Source organism: Pseudophryne corroboree, chromosome 10 (assembly GCF_028390025.1).
Source record: "Pseudophryne corroboree isolate aPseCor3 chromosome 10, aPseCor3.hap2, whole genome shotgun sequence".
Classification (NCBI taxonomy): Eukaryota; Metazoa; Chordata; class Amphibia; order Anura; family Myobatrachidae; genus Pseudophryne; species Pseudophryne corroboree.
Genome location: NC_086453.1, coordinates 327,546,624 through 327,564,114, shown reverse-complemented (window position 1 = coordinate 327,564,114; position 17,491 = coordinate 327,546,624). Strand labels below are relative to the sequence as shown.

The window sequence follows — 17,491 nt, the reverse complement described above, 5'->3', positions numbered from 1 at the left end:
TGGAGAGCAATTATCAAATTAATTCTCTCTCTCCTTAAGGCACAGCACCATTCCTTTTCAATTAATTAAGGAATTGTTATTGGGGTCGTTTTTTAGGTTAGCATAAGTTCATTACACACCGGTAACAGAAAAATATAGAGTTTTAAACACTTTCTTGCTAATCATCAGATAGGAAGTGATGTAGTCAATTAAGGGCTTTTTAAACCCAGGATTTCCAGCCCTCAGACCATGCAGCAGCTAGGAGTGTCACTTTCTGTGGAGAGGTAAGCATGTTAACTTCATGGTTCTCCATGTTATCTGAACATGTTATCATTAAAAAATTGGTGAAAAGCAGTAATAGCTTTCTCTATGTTACACCTTGTGTTTGAAATTTGATATGCCACTGTTGAAGAGAAATGCTTTGGAGTTTTTCTTCATCAGCTCCAGTTATGTTATGCTATGTCAATCCCTGATTAAGCAGCACTGACCAGGTCCGCTTGGGAAACAATCTCCATATATGGGATTTTTATATATAAAAAACCAATGATTTAGACTAGTGCTATACTACCCGTATATTTTGTCTAATTATAGGCACAATTGCAGTGGTTTGCCTTGTTCAAATTTGATACCTGGACGATATCCAGTGATTAGCTGCTTCAATTGGCTTTATTTAATTGAATCGGTATGTATGACGAATATAATAAGGATGTCACCCCACAGGGGAATTATATTACAAACATCACAATCATTTATATTTGTCTAATTATAGGCACTGTTGCAGTGATTTGCCCTGTTCAAATAAACACTGGGACGACACTCAGTGATCAGTCACTTTATGGGCTTGATGTAATCTAATTGGTATGTACGATGAATATACTAAATAAGACATATTTCAAGGGGGATTAAAATGACAAATATTATACCCGTCCACATATTCTGTTTAATCATAGGTACTATTACAGTGGTCCACTTTGTCTAAATTGACATCTGGAAGATATCCAGTGATTTGCCATCTTATGGGCTTAATTGAATTAAATTGATATGTATGATGAATGTGGTATGGGCGATCACATTATAAATACCACACCCAAGAGTTAAATAGAATCTCTTTTCTATTATAGATTCAGAATTACTCTAAATTTCAAAAAGGTTATACCCAGTGGATAATCAGTGAAAAGGGTTACTTCCAATTCAATTTAAATTGGTATGTATAATCTGTGCCAATGCAAATAAAAATAAAAATAAAAGTAAATAAAATATATAACAATTATTTATATGTATATCCACACTTCAAACTTCCAATTGGTGAATATTAAGCGAATATTAGTAACGCTTCATCAGAGAATTATCTACACATTCTGTTGGTCCCATATTTATCAAAAGTTGAATGTATAAATATGTTTAACATTCAAATATGATCAGACAATCCTTTCTGACTAAGTATGAAGCAGTAAGGCTAATTAAAAGCCCAATAGAATCCTTGTAAACCAGTCCTCCTCCTCTGTTCCTCCTCACATAATATATCCTGTCCATATATTTTTATGGTAATATTCTTTTGGTAACATATGTTATGATTTTACAGATACCCCATATGGTGAAATTTGGTCCGATACTATTTTAAGCATTGTTAAATTGCCTTTTTGAAGACACGATAAGATGTATGTCCATATTGTGATTCTTTGGTATGTATTCAATAAGCTTTTGAAGAGAGTTAATTGTATTATAACTAGAAGAGTGAAGTTGTTTATGAATGTTTCTGTATTGTTTAGATTAATACACCCCTGATGAAGTCTGTAGGATGAAACGCGTTGGATTAGCACATTGTTCTCTGACATCTCTACAAAGAAGATCATTTTGATGTTGTTTGAATTACCAACACAACTATCATCTGTACAAACATTGTTTATTGTTATTCTGGGCAAATTGTAAACAGTTTTATGTATTGCTTTTTAAAAAAATAAACAATCTCTCTTTTTTAAGATTATTTTATTATACAAAACTTGTACATACCAAAGTACGACATCACCTCCCTCTTCTTTCACTCTTCTTTCACTATCTGTTGTTCATACCCCATCTAACAGGGGGTATCTTTCCTAAGTTGAAGCTTTCACATCTTTAGCGCGATAAAGGTCTTATATCTTTTCAAATAAATATATATATATATATACACAGCCCAAGGACTGGCACTCGCTTATATTATAACAATAGCAGCCGGTGCCCTCACAAACAATACGATACCTCCCCAAAGGTATGGCTTGGACAAAGAGGCAAGACGCTTGTAGTTCAATTAACGTTTCAGTTGTTAAACTGTCATCAGAATATTCTGATGACAGTTTAACAACTGAAACGTTAATTGAACTACAAGCGTCTCGCCTCTTTGTTCAAGCCAGGAGTGCCGCACCTTTGGGGAGGTATATATATATATATATATATATTAGTGATGAGCGGGTTCGGTTCCTCGAGATCCGAACCCCCCCCAACTTCCCCCATTTTACTCGGTTCCAAGGCAGACTCGGATCTTCCCACCTTGCTCGGTTTACCCGAGCGCGCCCGAACCTCATCATCCCGCTGTCGGATTCTCGCGAGATTCGTATTCTATATAAGGAGCCGCGCGTCGCCGTCGTTTTCACTCGTGCATTGGAGATGATAGCGAGAGGATGTGCAGCGTTCTGTCAGTTTCTGTGCTCAGTGTGCTGCAAATATCTGTGCTCAGTGTGCTGCAAATATCTGTGCTCAGTGTGCTTGCAAATATCTGTGCTCAGTGTGCTGAAAATATCTATGTTCTCTGACTGAAAAATGCTCCATATCTGTTCTGCATTGTAGTATATAGTAGGAGGACAGTGCAGAATTTTGCTGACCACCAGTATTATATAGCAGTACGGTACAGTAGTCCACTGCTCTACCTACCTCTGTGTCGTCAAGTATACTATCCATCCATACCTGTGCTGCATTTTAGTTGTGCGCAGTATATATAGTAGGAGGACAGTGCAGCATTTTGCTGACCACCAGTATATATATAGCAGTACGGTACAGTAGTCCACTGCTCTACCTACCTCTGTGTCGGCAAGTATACTATCCATCCATACCTGTGCTGCATTTTAGTTGTGCGCTGTATATAGCAGGAGTACAGTGCAGAATTTTGCTGACCACCAGTATATATAGCAGTAGGGTACAGTAGTCCACTGCTCTACCTCTGTGTCATCAAGTATACTATTCATCCATACCTGTGCTGCATTTTAGTTGTGCGCAGTATATATAGTAGGAGGACAGTGCAGAATTTTGCTGACAACCAGTATATATATATAGCAGTACGGTACAGTAGTCCACTGCTCTACCTACCTCTGTGTCGGCAAATATATTATCCATCCATACCTGTGCTGCATTTTAGTTGTGTGCAGTATATATAGTAGGAGGACAGTGCAGAATTTTGCTGACCACCAGTATATATATAGCAGCACGGTACAGTAGTCCACTGCTCTACCTACCTCTGTGTCGTCAAGTATACTATCCATCCATACCTGTGCTGCATTTTAGTTGTGCGCAGTATATATAGTAGGAGGACAGTGCAGAATTTTGCTGACCACCAGTATATATATAGCAGTATGGTACAGTAGGCCATTGCTATTGATATATATATTACTGGCATATAATTCCACACATTAAAAAATTGAGAACAAAAATGTGGAGGGTAAAATAGGGAAAGATGAAGATCCACTTCCACCTCGTGCTGAAGCTGCTGCCACTGGTCATGGCCGAGACAATGAAATGCCATCAATGTTGTCTGCCAAGGCCGATGCCCAATGTCATAGTAGAGAGCATGTAAAATTCAAAAAACAAAAGTTCAGTAAAATGACCCAGAAATCAAAATTAAAAGCGTCTGATGAGAAGAGTAAACTTGCCAATATGCCATTTACGACACGGAGTGGCAAGGAACGGCTGAGGCCCTGTCCTATGTTCATGGCTAGTGGTTCAGCTTCACATGAGGATGGAAGCACTCATCCTCCCACTAGAAAAATGAAAAGACTTAAGCTGGCAAAAGCACAGCAAAGAACTGTACATTCTTCTCAATCACAAATCCCCAAGGAGAGTCCAATTGTGTCGGTTGCGATGCCTGACCTTCCCAACACTGGACGGGAAGAGGTGGCGCCTTCCATCATTTGCACGCCCCCTGCAAGTGCTGGAAGGAGCACTCGCAGTCCAGTTCCTGATAGTCAAATTGAAGAGGTCACTGTTGAAGTACACCAGGATGAGGATATGGGTGTTGCTGGCGCTGAGGAGGAAATTGACAAGGAGGATTCTGATGGTGAGGTGGTTTGTTTAAGTCAGGCACCCGGGGAGACAACTGTTGTCCGTGGGACGAATATGGCCATTGACATGCCTGGTCAAATTACAAAAAAAAAAATCACCTCTTCGGTGTGGAATTATTTTAACAGAAATGCGGACAACAGGTATCAAGCCGTGTGTTGCCTTTGTCAAGCTGTTATAAGTAGGGGTAAGGATGTTAACCACCTAGGAACATCCTCCCTTATACGTCACCTGGAGCGCATTCATCAGAAGTCATTGACAAGTTCTAAAACTTTGGGTGACAGCGGAAGCAGTCCACTGACAACTAAATCCCTTCCTCTTGTAACCAAGCTCCTGCAAACCACATCACCAACTCCCTCAGTGTCAATTTCCTCCTTAGACAGGAAAGCCAATAGTCCTGCAGGCCATGTCACTGGCAAGTCTGACGAGTCCTCTCCTGCCTGGGATTCCTCCGATACATCCTTGAGTGCAACGCCTACTGCTGCTGGCGCTGCTGTTGTTGCTGCTGGGAGTCGATCGTCATCCCAGAGGGGAAGTCGGAAGACCACTTGTACTACTTCCAGTAAGCAATTAACTGTCCAACAGTCCTTTGCGAGGAAGATGAAATATCACAGCAGTCATCCTGCTGCAAAGCAGATAACTCGGGCCTTGGCAGCCTGGGTGGTGTTAAACGTGTGTCCAGTATCCACCGTTAATTCACAGGAAATTAGAGAATTTATTGAGTTAGTGTGTCCCCGGTACCAAATACCATCTAGGTTCCACTTCTCTAGGCAGGCGATACCGAGAATGTACACAGACCTCAGAAAAAGAGTCACCAGTGTCCTAAAAAATGCAGTTGTACCCAATGTCCACTTAACCACGGACATGTGGACAAGTGGAGCAGGGCAGACTCAGGACTATATGACTGTGACAGCACACTGGGTAGATGTATTGCCTCCCACAGCAACAACAGCAGCGGCGGCACCAATAACAGCATATCGCAAATGCCAACTCGTTCCTAGGCAGGCTACGCTTTGTATCACCGCTTTCCATAAGAGGCACACAGCTGACAACCTCTTACGGAAACTGAGGAGCATCATCGCAGAATGGCTTACCCCAATTGGACTCTCCTGGGGATTTTTGACATCGGACAACGCCACCAATATTGTGCATGTGGGCAAATTCCAGCATGTCCCATGTTTTGCACATACATTGAATTTGGTGGTGCAGAATTATTTAAAAAACTACAGGGGCATGCAAGAGATGCTGTCGGTGGCCCGAAGAATTGCGGGCCACTTTCGGCATTCAGCCACTGCGTGCCGGAGACTGGAGCACCAGCAAACACTCCTGAACCTGCCCCGCCATCATCTGAAGCAAGAGGTGGTAACGAGGTGGAATTCAACCCTCTATATGCTTCAGAGGATGGAGGAGCAGCAAAAGGCCATTCAAGCCTATACAGCTACCTACGATATAGGCAAAGGAGGGGAAATGCACCTGACTCAAGCGCAGTGGAGAATGATTTCAACGTTGTGCAAGGTTCTGCAACCCTTTGAACTTGCCACACGTGAAGTCAGTTCAGACACTGCCAGCCTGAGTCAGGTCATTCCCCTCATCAGGCTTTTGCAGAAGAATCTGGATAGATTGGAGGAGGAGCTAAAACAGAGCGATTCCGCTAGGCATGTGGGACTTGTGGATGGAGCCCTTAATTCGCTTAACCAGGATTCACGGGTGGTCAATCTGTTGAAATCAGAGCACTACATTTTGGCCACCGTGCTCGATCCTAGATTTAAAACCTACGTTGTATCTCTCTTTCCGGCAGACACAAGTCTGCAGAAGTTCAAAGATCTGCTGGTGAGAAAATTGTCAAGTCAAGCGGAAACGTGACCCGTCAACAGCTCCTCCATTTACATTCTCCCGCAACTGGGGCTGCGAGGAAAAGGCTAAGAATTCCGAGCCCACCTGCTGGCGGTGATGCAGGGCAGTCTGGAGCGAGTGCTGACATCTGGTCCGGACTGAAGGACCTGCCAACGATTACTGACATGTCATCTACTATCACTGCATATGATTCTGTCACCATTGAAAGAATGGTGGAGGATTATATGAGTGACCGTATCCAAGTAGGCACGTCAGACAGTCCGTACGTATACTGGCAGGAAAAAGAGGCAATTTGGAGGCCCTTGCACAAACTGGCTTTATTTTACCTAAGTTGCCCCCCCTCCACTGTGTACTCCGAAAGAGTGTTTAGTGCAGCCGCTCACCTTGTCAGCAATCGGTGTACGAGGTTACTTCCAGAAAATGTGGAGAAGATGATGTTCATCAAAATGAATTATAATCAATTCCTCCGTGGAGACATTCACCAGCAATTGCCTCCAGAAAGTACATAGGGACCTGAGATGTTGGATTCCAGTGGGGACGAATTAATAATCTGTGAGGAGGGGGATGTACACAGTGAAAGAGGTGAGGAATCGGATGATGAGGAGGAGGTGGACATCTTGCCTCTGTAGAGCCAGTTTGTGCAAGGAGAGATTGATTGCTTCTTTTTTGGTCGGGGCCCAAACCAACCAGTCATTTCAGTCACAGTCGTGTGGCAGACCCTGTCGCTGAAATGATGGGTTTGTTAAAGTGGGCATGTCCTGTTTATAAAACATAAGGGTGGGTGGGAGGACCCAAAGACAATTCCATCTTGCACCTCTTTTTTCTTTCATTTATCTTTGCATCATGTGCTGTTTGGGGACTATTTTTTGAAGTGCCATCCTGTCTGACACTGCAGTGCCACTCCTAGATGGGCCAGGTGTTTGTGTCGGCCACTTGTGTCGCTTAGCTTGGTCACACAGCGACCTCGGTGCAAATTTTAGGACTAAAAATAATATTGTGAGGTGTTCAGAATAGACTGGAAATGAGTGGAAATTATGGTTATTGAGGTTAATAATACTATGGGATCAAAATGACCCCCAAATTCTATGATTTAAGATGCTTTTGAGGGGTTTTTGTAAAAAAAACACCCGAATCCAAAACACACCCGAATCCGACAAAAAATTTTCAGGGAGGGTTTGCCAAAACGCGTCCGAATCCAAATCACGGCCGCGGAACCGAATCCAAAACACAAAACCCGAAAAATTTGTGGTGCACATCACTAAAATATATATATATATATATATATATATATATATATCTCCCCTTGGTATTCCTGCACTCACATCCATGCTTCATCAACAATAGGGGTGCACCCAGTGAATTCCACCTCGGTAGGTAGGTCCACAATCATATACAAAGTTCCAGTAACCTGGGGGGCACTCTCCTTGAATGAAAAAAGTCCAATCTGTGTTTCAAGTCTTCATAATTGGCTTTAATAGGTCGACGTTTCGGTTCTATAGCAAGAACCTTTCTCAAGACAAGCCTCAATATTTTTCATAAAGTAGAATCCAATTCAGCAGACATTAGTAGTGGAAATACAACAGCTCCAGACTACACAATAGTGATAAAAGTGAACAACCACTTCAATTAATAGGTCTTAAAGTTAACAACCAAATATGTATAATCTTCATGTTAAACAGCCGGTCTATGGACCATCCACTAGACCGTGTACACCAGTGTCCACATTCCAGAGCTGTATCATTGGATTCTACTTTATGAAAAATATTGAGGCTTGTCTTGAGAAAGGTTCTTGCTATAGAACCGAAACGTCGACCTATTAACACTAAAATAACACTTCCTAGATCTGAATGAATGAAATATTCTTATTAAATACTTTGTTCTCTACATAGTTGAATGTGCTGACAACAAAATCACACAAAAATTATCTATGGAAATCAAATGTATTAACCCATGGAGGTCTGGATTTGGAGTCACCCTCAAAATTAAAGTGGAAAAACACACTACATGCTGATCCAACTTTGATGTAATGTCCTTAAAACAAGTCAAAATGAGGCTCAGTAGTGTGTGTGGCCTCCACGTGCCTGTATGACCTCCCTACAACCCACACAAGTGGCTCAGGTAGTGCAGCTCATCCAGGATGGCACATCAATGCGAGCTGTGGCAAGAAGGTTTGCTGTGTCTGTCAGCGTAGTGTCCAGAGCATGGAGGCGCTACCAGGAGACAGGCCAGTACATCAGGAGACATGGAGGAGGCCATAGGAGGGCAACAACCCAGCAGTAGGACCGCTACCTCCGCCTTTGTGCAAAGAGGAACAGGAGGAGCACTGCCAGAGCCCTGCAAAATGACCTCCAGCAAGCCACAAATGTACATGTGTCAACTCAAACGATCAGAAACAGACTCCATGAGGGTGGTATGAGGGCCCAACGTCCACAGGTGGGGGTTGTGCTTACAGCCCAACACCGTGCAGGACGTTTGGCATTTGCCAGAGAACACCAAGATTGGCAAATTCGCCACTGGCGCCCTGTGCTCTTCACAGATGAAAGCAGGTTCTCACTGAGCACATGTGACAGATGTGACAGAGTCTGGAGACGCCAAGGAGAACATTCTGCAACATCCTCCAGCATGACCGGTTTGGCAGTGGGTCAGTAATGGTGTGGGGTGGCATTTCTTTGGGGGGCCGCACAGCCCTCCATGTGCTCGCCAGAGGTAGCCTGACTGCCATTAGGTACTGAGATGAGATCCTCAGACCCCTTGTGAGACCATATGCTGGTGCGGTTGGCCCTGGGTTCCTCCTAATGCAAGACAATGCTAGACCTCATGTGGCTGGAGTGTGTCAGCAGTTCCTGCAAGACGAAGGCATTGATGCTATGGACTGGCCCGCCCGTTCCCCAGACCTGAATCAAATTGAGCACATCTGGGACATCATGTCTCGCTCCATCCACTAACGCTACATTGCACCACAGAATGTCCAGGAGTTGGCGGATGCTTTAGTCCAGGTCTGGGAGCAGATCCCTCAGGAGACCATCCGCCACCTCATCAGGAGCATGCCCAGGCGTTGTAGGGAGGTCATACAGGCACATGGAGGCCACACACACTACTGAGCCTCATATTGACTTGTTTTAAGGACATTACATCAAAGTTGGATCAGCATGTAGTGTGTTTTTCCACTTTCATTTTGAGGGTGACTCAAAATCCAGACCTCCATGGGTTAATAAATTTGATTTACATTGATAATTTTTGTGTGATTTTGTTGTCAGCACATTCAACTATGTAAAGAACAAAGTAACGCAGGCTGCTTGCTCTGTGTGGCACGCAAGCCTGTTGATTTCTATGACGACGGGACCACTTCTGTCAGATGTACGTCACGCCTGCCGGGTCCCAGCTGCGGACGCCCGCTGCTGCGCGGGAGGTTTGAACGGAGCGGATTGGAGCTAGGGGGTTTAAAAAGTGGGTAAGTGTGTCTATTTGTATCTGTCTTATCTGCTGTAAGGTTCTGAGGACGGGGTGCTGTCCCCGAAAGTACTCAACTTCAATACAGTTTTGTCCTTTGCTGACAATGCCATTTCTTATATGGAGCTATATATATATATATATATATATATATATATATTATATATTTTTTTTTTATTTTTTTTTTAAATGAAGCATATACTGTGTGTATATTACTGGCGGTCTGAAGGATGTCTGTAACATTTTCTCTCTGTCTCCCCTCTTCCATTTCTTTCCTCTCTCCCATTTCTCTCACCCCTCTCCTTCTCTCCTTTCTTATCCTACCCCTCTCTCTCCCCTTCTCTCCCCTGTGGGGGGTACTACTGTACAGTGTAATGGGAATAAACTTGCACCTTTGTGTGACGTAGTTTGAAATTTTTTTATTTATTGTTATTTTTTATTTAATTATTTATTTATTTATTTATTTATTTATTTGGTCGTGGGGCGGGCGCTAAATTACTGCCTTGCCCCAGGTGCCGAAAATCCTAGTTTCGGCCCTGGGTTGGGACTTTATCACCATGAAATTTATCACTCACCTGAATCAAATGGAGACACCTGAATAGAGAGCACTGTGACTTCTCTGATTTTAACACAATTACATATTATCATATAAACACTCAGGGTCTAATTCACACCTTATCGCTGTTGTGCAAATTCGCAAGGCGGCCGATTATCGAATGACTGCGCATGCTTACGGATCATAGTGCACACGCGCGAGGCCAAACTGCAAAAGAATCCAGCATTTTTTTTTGATCGCTAGGAGTACGCAGGTTGACTGACAGGAAGCCGGCGTTTGGGGGTGGTAACTGGCCATTTTATGGGAGTGCCAGGAAGCGTTTTCAGGGAGGGTGTGTGACACCTGGCACACACATGGTTACGGCCCTGGATCTGAGATTATTTGAACACTATGGGGTCAATTCAATTCCGGCCTCAGATTGTCGCCAATTCCCGGAGCAGTCAAATTCACGCTCATCGGGGGAATTAGTTTGGTGGGAGTTACCCGTTTTGTCAGGAATTGAATTCTGGTCGTGTTCGCCGACATAAATAAATATGCATGTCGGGGAGTGGTTTGGGCTGAGAGTTATATTCCCGCCAAATGTTCCTGCGCCACCCGGGAGGATAAATAGTGCGAGTTTCCTGGAAGAAGCCAGTGTGCCATTTTCCCTTGAACCTGGAAGGATCATATTTTATTGCAGTGGGCTGAGCATGCGCATCACAAGGGAGATTAGCAGTGGAGTGGGCACAACTCATCTTTAGTAAGTATTTTGCAGAACCTGGTTTGTTTGTTTTTTAAGAGGATTTAATGCATATTTGCACATTTGTTCACTGGCCAGCTATTATGTTTAGTTCACCCTGCCCAGCTAGTCTCTAGGTTGTAATAATAAGGAAGGGCAGATGTATGATTTTATGTATAGGCTATGTTTTATTACTGCAGATTTAGCTTATTCACCCTTCCCATCTTATTCACCCAGCTTCCCAGCTTATTCACCCTTCCCAGCTAGCATGTTGCTTGGAATATTGTGGAAGGGGTATCCGGACTCCAGGTCGACAGCACAAAGGTCGACACACCTTAGGTCGACGCCAATTGGTCGACACGCCTTAGGTCGACATGGACAAAAGGTCGACAGGAACAAGGTCGACATGGAAAAAGGTCGACATGAGTTTTTCACAATTTTTTTTTCTTTTTTTTAACCTTTTCATACTTAACGATCCACATGGACTACGATTGGAACGGTAAAGTGTGCCGAGCGAAGCGGTAGCGGAGCGAAGGCACCATGCCCGAAGCATGGCGAGCGAAGCGAGCCATGCGAGGGGACACGGTGCACTGATTGGGGTTCCCGGTAACTCTACGAAGAAAACGACACCAAAAAAACCCATAAACTGATGTCGACCTTTTTCCATGTCGACCTTTTGTCCATGTCGACCTAAGGTGTGTCGACCAATTGGCGTCGACCTAAGGTGTGTCGACCTTTGTGCTGTCGACCCTCAGTCCCAGACCCTGTGGAAGGGTAGATGTATGTTTTTCTCATGCTGTTATATTTGCTGGAGATGCGCGTGTTCTTCTGTAATTATGTTATTGATGTCTGTTTGTGTAGAACATGTTCATGCAAGTAGCTGGTGTTTGGCTGTAAAAGAATTATACATGCTGGCACTAGAAATGTGTTTGTGTTACATATTTGATATAAATAAATGTGAAACACTTGTTATGTTTTTTCTCTATTTTTTTATTTCTGCTGTGTGCCATGCCTAGTTCTTAATGCTGTGCATTGGGTTTTGGCCATGTTTTCTTGCTGCATTTGTATGCCATGTTTTTTTGTTTTTCCAGTTTGGTGCCATGCCTAGTTGTTAATGCTGTGTATTGGGGTTTGACCATGTTTTCTTGCTGCAGATGTATGCCATGTTTTTTTGTCTCCAGTTTGGTGCCATGCCTAGTTCTTCATGCTGTGCATTGGGATTTGACCATGTATTCTTGCTGCAGTTGTATGCCATGGTTTTTTTATCAGCTTGGTGCCACGCCTAGTTCTTAATGCTGTGTATTGGGGTTTGACCATGTTTTCTTGATGCATTTGTATGCCATGTTTTTTTGTTTTTCTAGTTTGGTGCCATGCCTAGTTGTTAATGCTGTGTATTGGGGTTTGACCATGTTTTCTTGCTGCATTTGTATGCCATGTTTTTTGTTTTTTTCAGTTTGGTGCCATGCCTAGTTCTTAATGCTGTGCATTGGGGTTTGACCGTGTTTTCTTGCTGCATTTGTATGCCATGTTTTTTTTGTTTTTTTTGGGGGGGGGTTCAGTTTGGTGCCAATAGAACACAAAACAATGGAAAAAGCCTTGCGCCCTTGTAGCAAACAGTAGCAGCAAATTTCAAACAAAAAAGAGAATACACCCGAGACTCTGAGAACAACTTAAAAAACAGAAAGTTTGAAACTAGCGCTGTAAGGAGGCTAATGATCTATAAGAAACTTTAGATGCAAAGTGGAAAGAATCGAGTCACACTGCGATGGGGGAGTGGATTCAATTATCTTTATTAGCTGCAAAACACTGTGTTCTTTTCTTATTGAAATGGAACTTACATTGCGTTCCTTCCACGGATGCACATAAAGGTATCTTTCACTCTGTGAGAATCTTCTATACTTGTGATACAACAGGTAGATATAGTGGATAGATGACACTTACATATCATTTCTCTGACGTCCTAGTGGATGCTGGGAACTCCGTAAGGACCATGGGGAATAGCGGCTCCGCAGGAGACTGGGCACAAAAGAAAAGCTTTAGGACTACCTGGTGTGCACTGGCTCCTCCCCCTATGACCCTCCTCCAAGCCTCAGTTAGATTTTTGTGCCCGACCGAGCTGGGTGCAATCTAGGGGGCTCTCCTGAGCTTCTTAGGAAAAGTTAGTTTTAGGTTTTTTATTTTCAGTGAGACCTGCTGGCAACAGGCTCACTGCATCGAGGGACTAAGGGGAGAAGAAGCGAACCTGCCTGCTTGCAGCCAGCTTGGGCTTCTTAGGCTACTGGACACCATTAGCTCCAGATGGACCGAACACAGGCCCAGCCTCGGAGTCCGGTCCCAGAGCCGCGCCGCCGACCCCCTTACAGAGCCAGAAGCAAGAAGAAGTCCGGAAAATCGGCGGCAGAAGACATCAGTCTTCACCAAGGTAGCGCACAGCACTGCAGCTGTGCGCCATTGCTCCTCATGCACACCACACACTCCGGTCACTGATGGGTGCAGGGCGCTGGGGGGGGGCGCCCTGAGCAGCAATATGAACACCTTGGCTGGCTAAAATACATCACATATAACCCCCAGGGCTATATGGATGTATATTAACCCCTGCCAGATTCCTGAAAAAAGCGGGAGAAAAGTCCGCTGAGAAGGGGGCGGAGCCTATCTCCTCAGCACACTGGCGCCATTTTCCCTCACAGCTCCGCTGGAAGGATGTCTCCCTGACTCTCCCCTGCAGTCCTGCACTACAGAAAAGGGTAAAACAAGAGGGGGGGCACTAATTAGGCGCAGTATAATATAAACAGCAGCTATAAGGGGAAAAACACTCTGTATAGTGTTATCCCAACATATATATAGCGCTCTGGTGTGTGCTGGCATACTCTCCCTCTGTCTCCCCAAAGGGCTAGTGGGGTCCTGTCCTCTATCAGAGCATTCCCTGTGTGTGTGCTGTGTGTCGGTACGACTGTGTCGACATGTATGAGGAGGAAAATGATGTGGAGGCGGAGCAATTGCCTATAATAGAGATGTCACCCCCTAGGGAGTCGACACCTGAGTGGATGGGCTTATGGAAGGAATTACGTGACAGTGTCAGCTCTTTACAAAAGACGGTTGATGACATGAGACAGCCGGCTACTCAGCTTGTGCCTGTCCAGGCGTCTCAAAGACCATCAGGGGCTCTAAAACGTCCGCTACCTCAGATGGCAGATACAGACGCCGACACGGATACTGACTCCAGTGTCGACGATGAAGAGACGAATGTGACTTCCAGTAGGGCCACACGTTACATGATTGAGGCAATGAAAAATGTTTTACACATTTCTGATAGTACAAGTACCACTAAAAAGGGTATTATGTTTGGTGAGAAAACTACCTGTAGTTTTTCCTGCATCTGAGGAATTAAATGAAGTGTGTGATGAAGCGTGGGTTTCTCCCGATAAAAAACTGATAATTCCTAAAAGGTTATTGGCATCATACCCCTTCCCGCCAGAGGATAGGGCACGTTGGGAAACACCCCCTAGGGTGGATAAAGCGCTCACACGCTTGTCTAAACAGGTGGCACTACCGTCTCCTGATACGGCCGCCCTTAAGGAACCTGCTGACAGAAAGCAGGAGAATATCCTAAAATGTATATACACTCACACGGGTGTTATACTGCGACCAGCAATCGCCTCAGCCTGGATGTGCAGTGCTGGGGTGGCTTGGTCGGATTCCCTGACTGAAAATATTGATACCCTGGATAGGGACAGTATATTACTGACTATAGAGCATTTAAAAGATGCATTTTTATATATACGTGATGCACAGAGGGATATTTGCCGACTGGCATCAAGAGTAAGTGCGCTGTCCATATCTGCCAGAAGAGGGTTATGGACGCGGCAGTGGTCAGGTGATGCTGATTCCAAAAGGCATATGGAAGTATTGCCTTATAAAGGGGAGGAGTTATTTGGGGTAGGTCTATCGGACCTAGTGTCCACGGCAACTGCTGGGAAATCAACATTTTTACCCCAGGTAGCCTCTCAACATAAGAAGACGCCGTATTATCAGGCGCAGTCCTTTCGGCCCCATAAGGGCAAGCGGGCAAAAGGCTCCTCATTTCTGCCCCGTGGCAGAGGGAGAGGAAAAAGGCTGCAGCAAACAGCCAGTTCCCAGGAACAGAAGCCCTCTCCCGCTTCTGCCAAGTCCTCAGCATGACGCTGGGGCTCTACAAGCGGACTCAGGCACGGTGGGGGCCCGTCTCAAGAGTTTCAGCGCGCAGTGGGCTCACTCACAAGTGGACCCCTGGATCCTTCAGGTGGTATCTCAGGGGTACAAATTGGAATTCGAGACGTCTCCCCCCCGCCGTTTCCTAAAGTCTGCCTTACCGACGTCTCCCTCCGACAGGGAGGCGGTATTGGAAGCCATTCACAAGCTGTATTCTCAGCAGGTGATAATCAAGGTACCCCTCCTGCAACAGGGAAAGGGGTATTATTCCACACTGTTTGTGGTACCGAAGCCGGATGGCTCGGTGAGACCTATTTTAAATCTAAAATCTTTGAACACTTACATACAGAGGTTCAAATTCAAGATGGAGTCACTCAGAGCGGTGATCGCGAACCTGGAAGAAGGGGATTATATGGTGTCTCTGGACATCAAGGATGCTTACCTCCATGTCCCAATTTATCCTTCTCACCAAGGGTACCTCAGGTTTGTGGTACAGAACTGCCACTATCAGTTTCAGACGCTGCCGTTTGGATTGTCCACGGCGCCCCGGGTCTTTACCAAAGTAATGGCCGAAATTATGATACTCCTTCGAAGGAAAGGAGTTTTAATTATCCCTTACTTGGACGATCTCCTGATAAGGGCAAGATCCGAGGAACAGTTGGTAGTCGGAGTAGCACTATCTCAAGTAGTGCTGCGGCAGCACGGTTGGATTCTCAATATCCCAAAATCGCAGCTGATCCCGACGACACGTCTTCTATTCCTAGGGATGATCCTGGACACAGTCCAGAAAAAGGTGTTTCTCCCGGAAGAGAAAGCCAGAGAGTTATCCGAGCTAGTCAGAAACCTCCTAAAACCAGGCCAAGTATCAGTGCATCAATGCACAAGGGTCCTGGGAAAAATGGTGGCTTCCTACGAAGCAATCCCATTCGGCAGATTCCACGCAAGAACATTCCAGTGGGACCTGCTGGACAAATGGTCCGGATCGCATCTTCAGATGCATCGGCGGATAACCCTGTCCCCAAGGACAAGGGTGTCTCTCCTGTGGTGGTTGCAGAGTGGTCATCTTCGAGAGGGCCGCAGATTCGGCATTCAGGACTGGGTCCTGGTGACCACAGATGCCAGCCTGCGAGGCTGGGGAGCAGTCACACAGGGAAGAAACTTCCAGGGCTTGTGGTCAAGCCTGGAGACATCACTTCACATAAATATCCTGGAGTTAAGAGCCATTTACAATGCTCTGAGCCAAGCAAGACCTCTGCTTCAAGGTCAGCCGGTGCTGATCCAGTCGGACAACATCACGGCAGTCGCCCACGTAAACAGACAGGGCGGCACAAGAAGCAGGAGGGCAATGGCAGAAGCTGCAAGGATTCTTCGCTGGGCGGAAAATCATGTGATAGCACTGTCAGCAGTGTTCATTCCGGGAGTGGACAACTGGGAAGCAGACTTCCTCAGCAGGCACGACCTCCACCCGGGAGAGTGGGGACTTCACCCAGAAGTCTTCCACATGATTGTAAACCGTTGGGAAAAACCAAAGGTGGACATGTTGGCGTCCCGCCTCAACAAAAAACTGGACAGGTATTGCGCCAGGTCAAGGGACCCTCAAGCAATAGCTGTGGACGCTCTGGTAACACCGTGGGTGTACCAGTCAGTGTATGTGTTCCCTCCTCTGCCTCTCATACCCAAGGTGCTGAGGATTATACGGCGGGGAGGAGTAAGAACTATTCTCGTGGCTCCGGATTGGCCAAGAAGGACTTGGTACCCGGAACTTTAAGAAATGCTCACAGAGGACCCGTGGCCTCTACCTCTGAGAAGGGACCTGCTCCAGCAGGGACCCTGTCTGTTCCAAGACTTACCGCGGCTGCGTTTGACGGCATGGCGGTTGAACGCCGGATCCTAGAGGAAAAAGGCATTCCAGACGAAGTCATCCCTACTTTGATAAAAGCCAGAAAGGATGTAACCGCAAAGCATTATCACCGCATCTGGCGGAAATATGTTGCGTGGTGCGAGGCCAAAAAGGCCCCGACGGAGGAATTTCAGCTGGGTCGATTCCTGCTTTTCCTGCAAGCAGGAGTGTCTATGGGCCTAAAATTAGGTTCCATTAATGTCCAGATTTCGGCCCTGTCGATTTTCTTTCAGAGAGAACTGGCTTCAGTGCCTGAAGTCCAGACGTTTGTTAAGGGAGTGCTACATATACAGCCTCCTTTTGTGCCTCCAGTGGCACCCTGGGATCTGAATGTTGTTTTGGGTTTCCTAAAATCACATTGGTTTGAACCACTCAACACTGTGGACTTAAAATATCTCACATGGAAAGTGGTCATGCTGTTGGCCCTGGCTTCAGCCAGGCGTGTGTCAGAATTGTCGGCTTTATCCTGTAAAAGCCCTTACCTGATTTTTCATATGGACAGGGCAGAATTGAGGACTCGTCCTCAATTTCTCCCAAAGGT

General features: G+C 45.3%; 1 long non-coding RNA gene across 2 annotated transcripts; it reads left to right on the top strand.

Moving 5' to 3' along the window:
- Positions 1-224: 224 nt before the first annotated feature.
- LOC134965590 (uncharacterized) lies at positions 225-1,953 on the top strand. 2 transcript variants are annotated; one of them, XR_010188449.1, is made up of 6 exons: positions 225-263; positions 571-661; positions 749-837; positions 1,101-1,183; positions 1,562-1,661; positions 1,749-1,953. It is a non-coding gene; the product is annotated as an uncharacterized LOC134965590 (long non-coding RNA). The 2 variants fall into 2 exon arrangements; XR_010188450.1 differs by lacking the exon at positions 1,101-1,183.
- Positions 1,954-17,491: the final 15,538 nt, after the last annotated feature.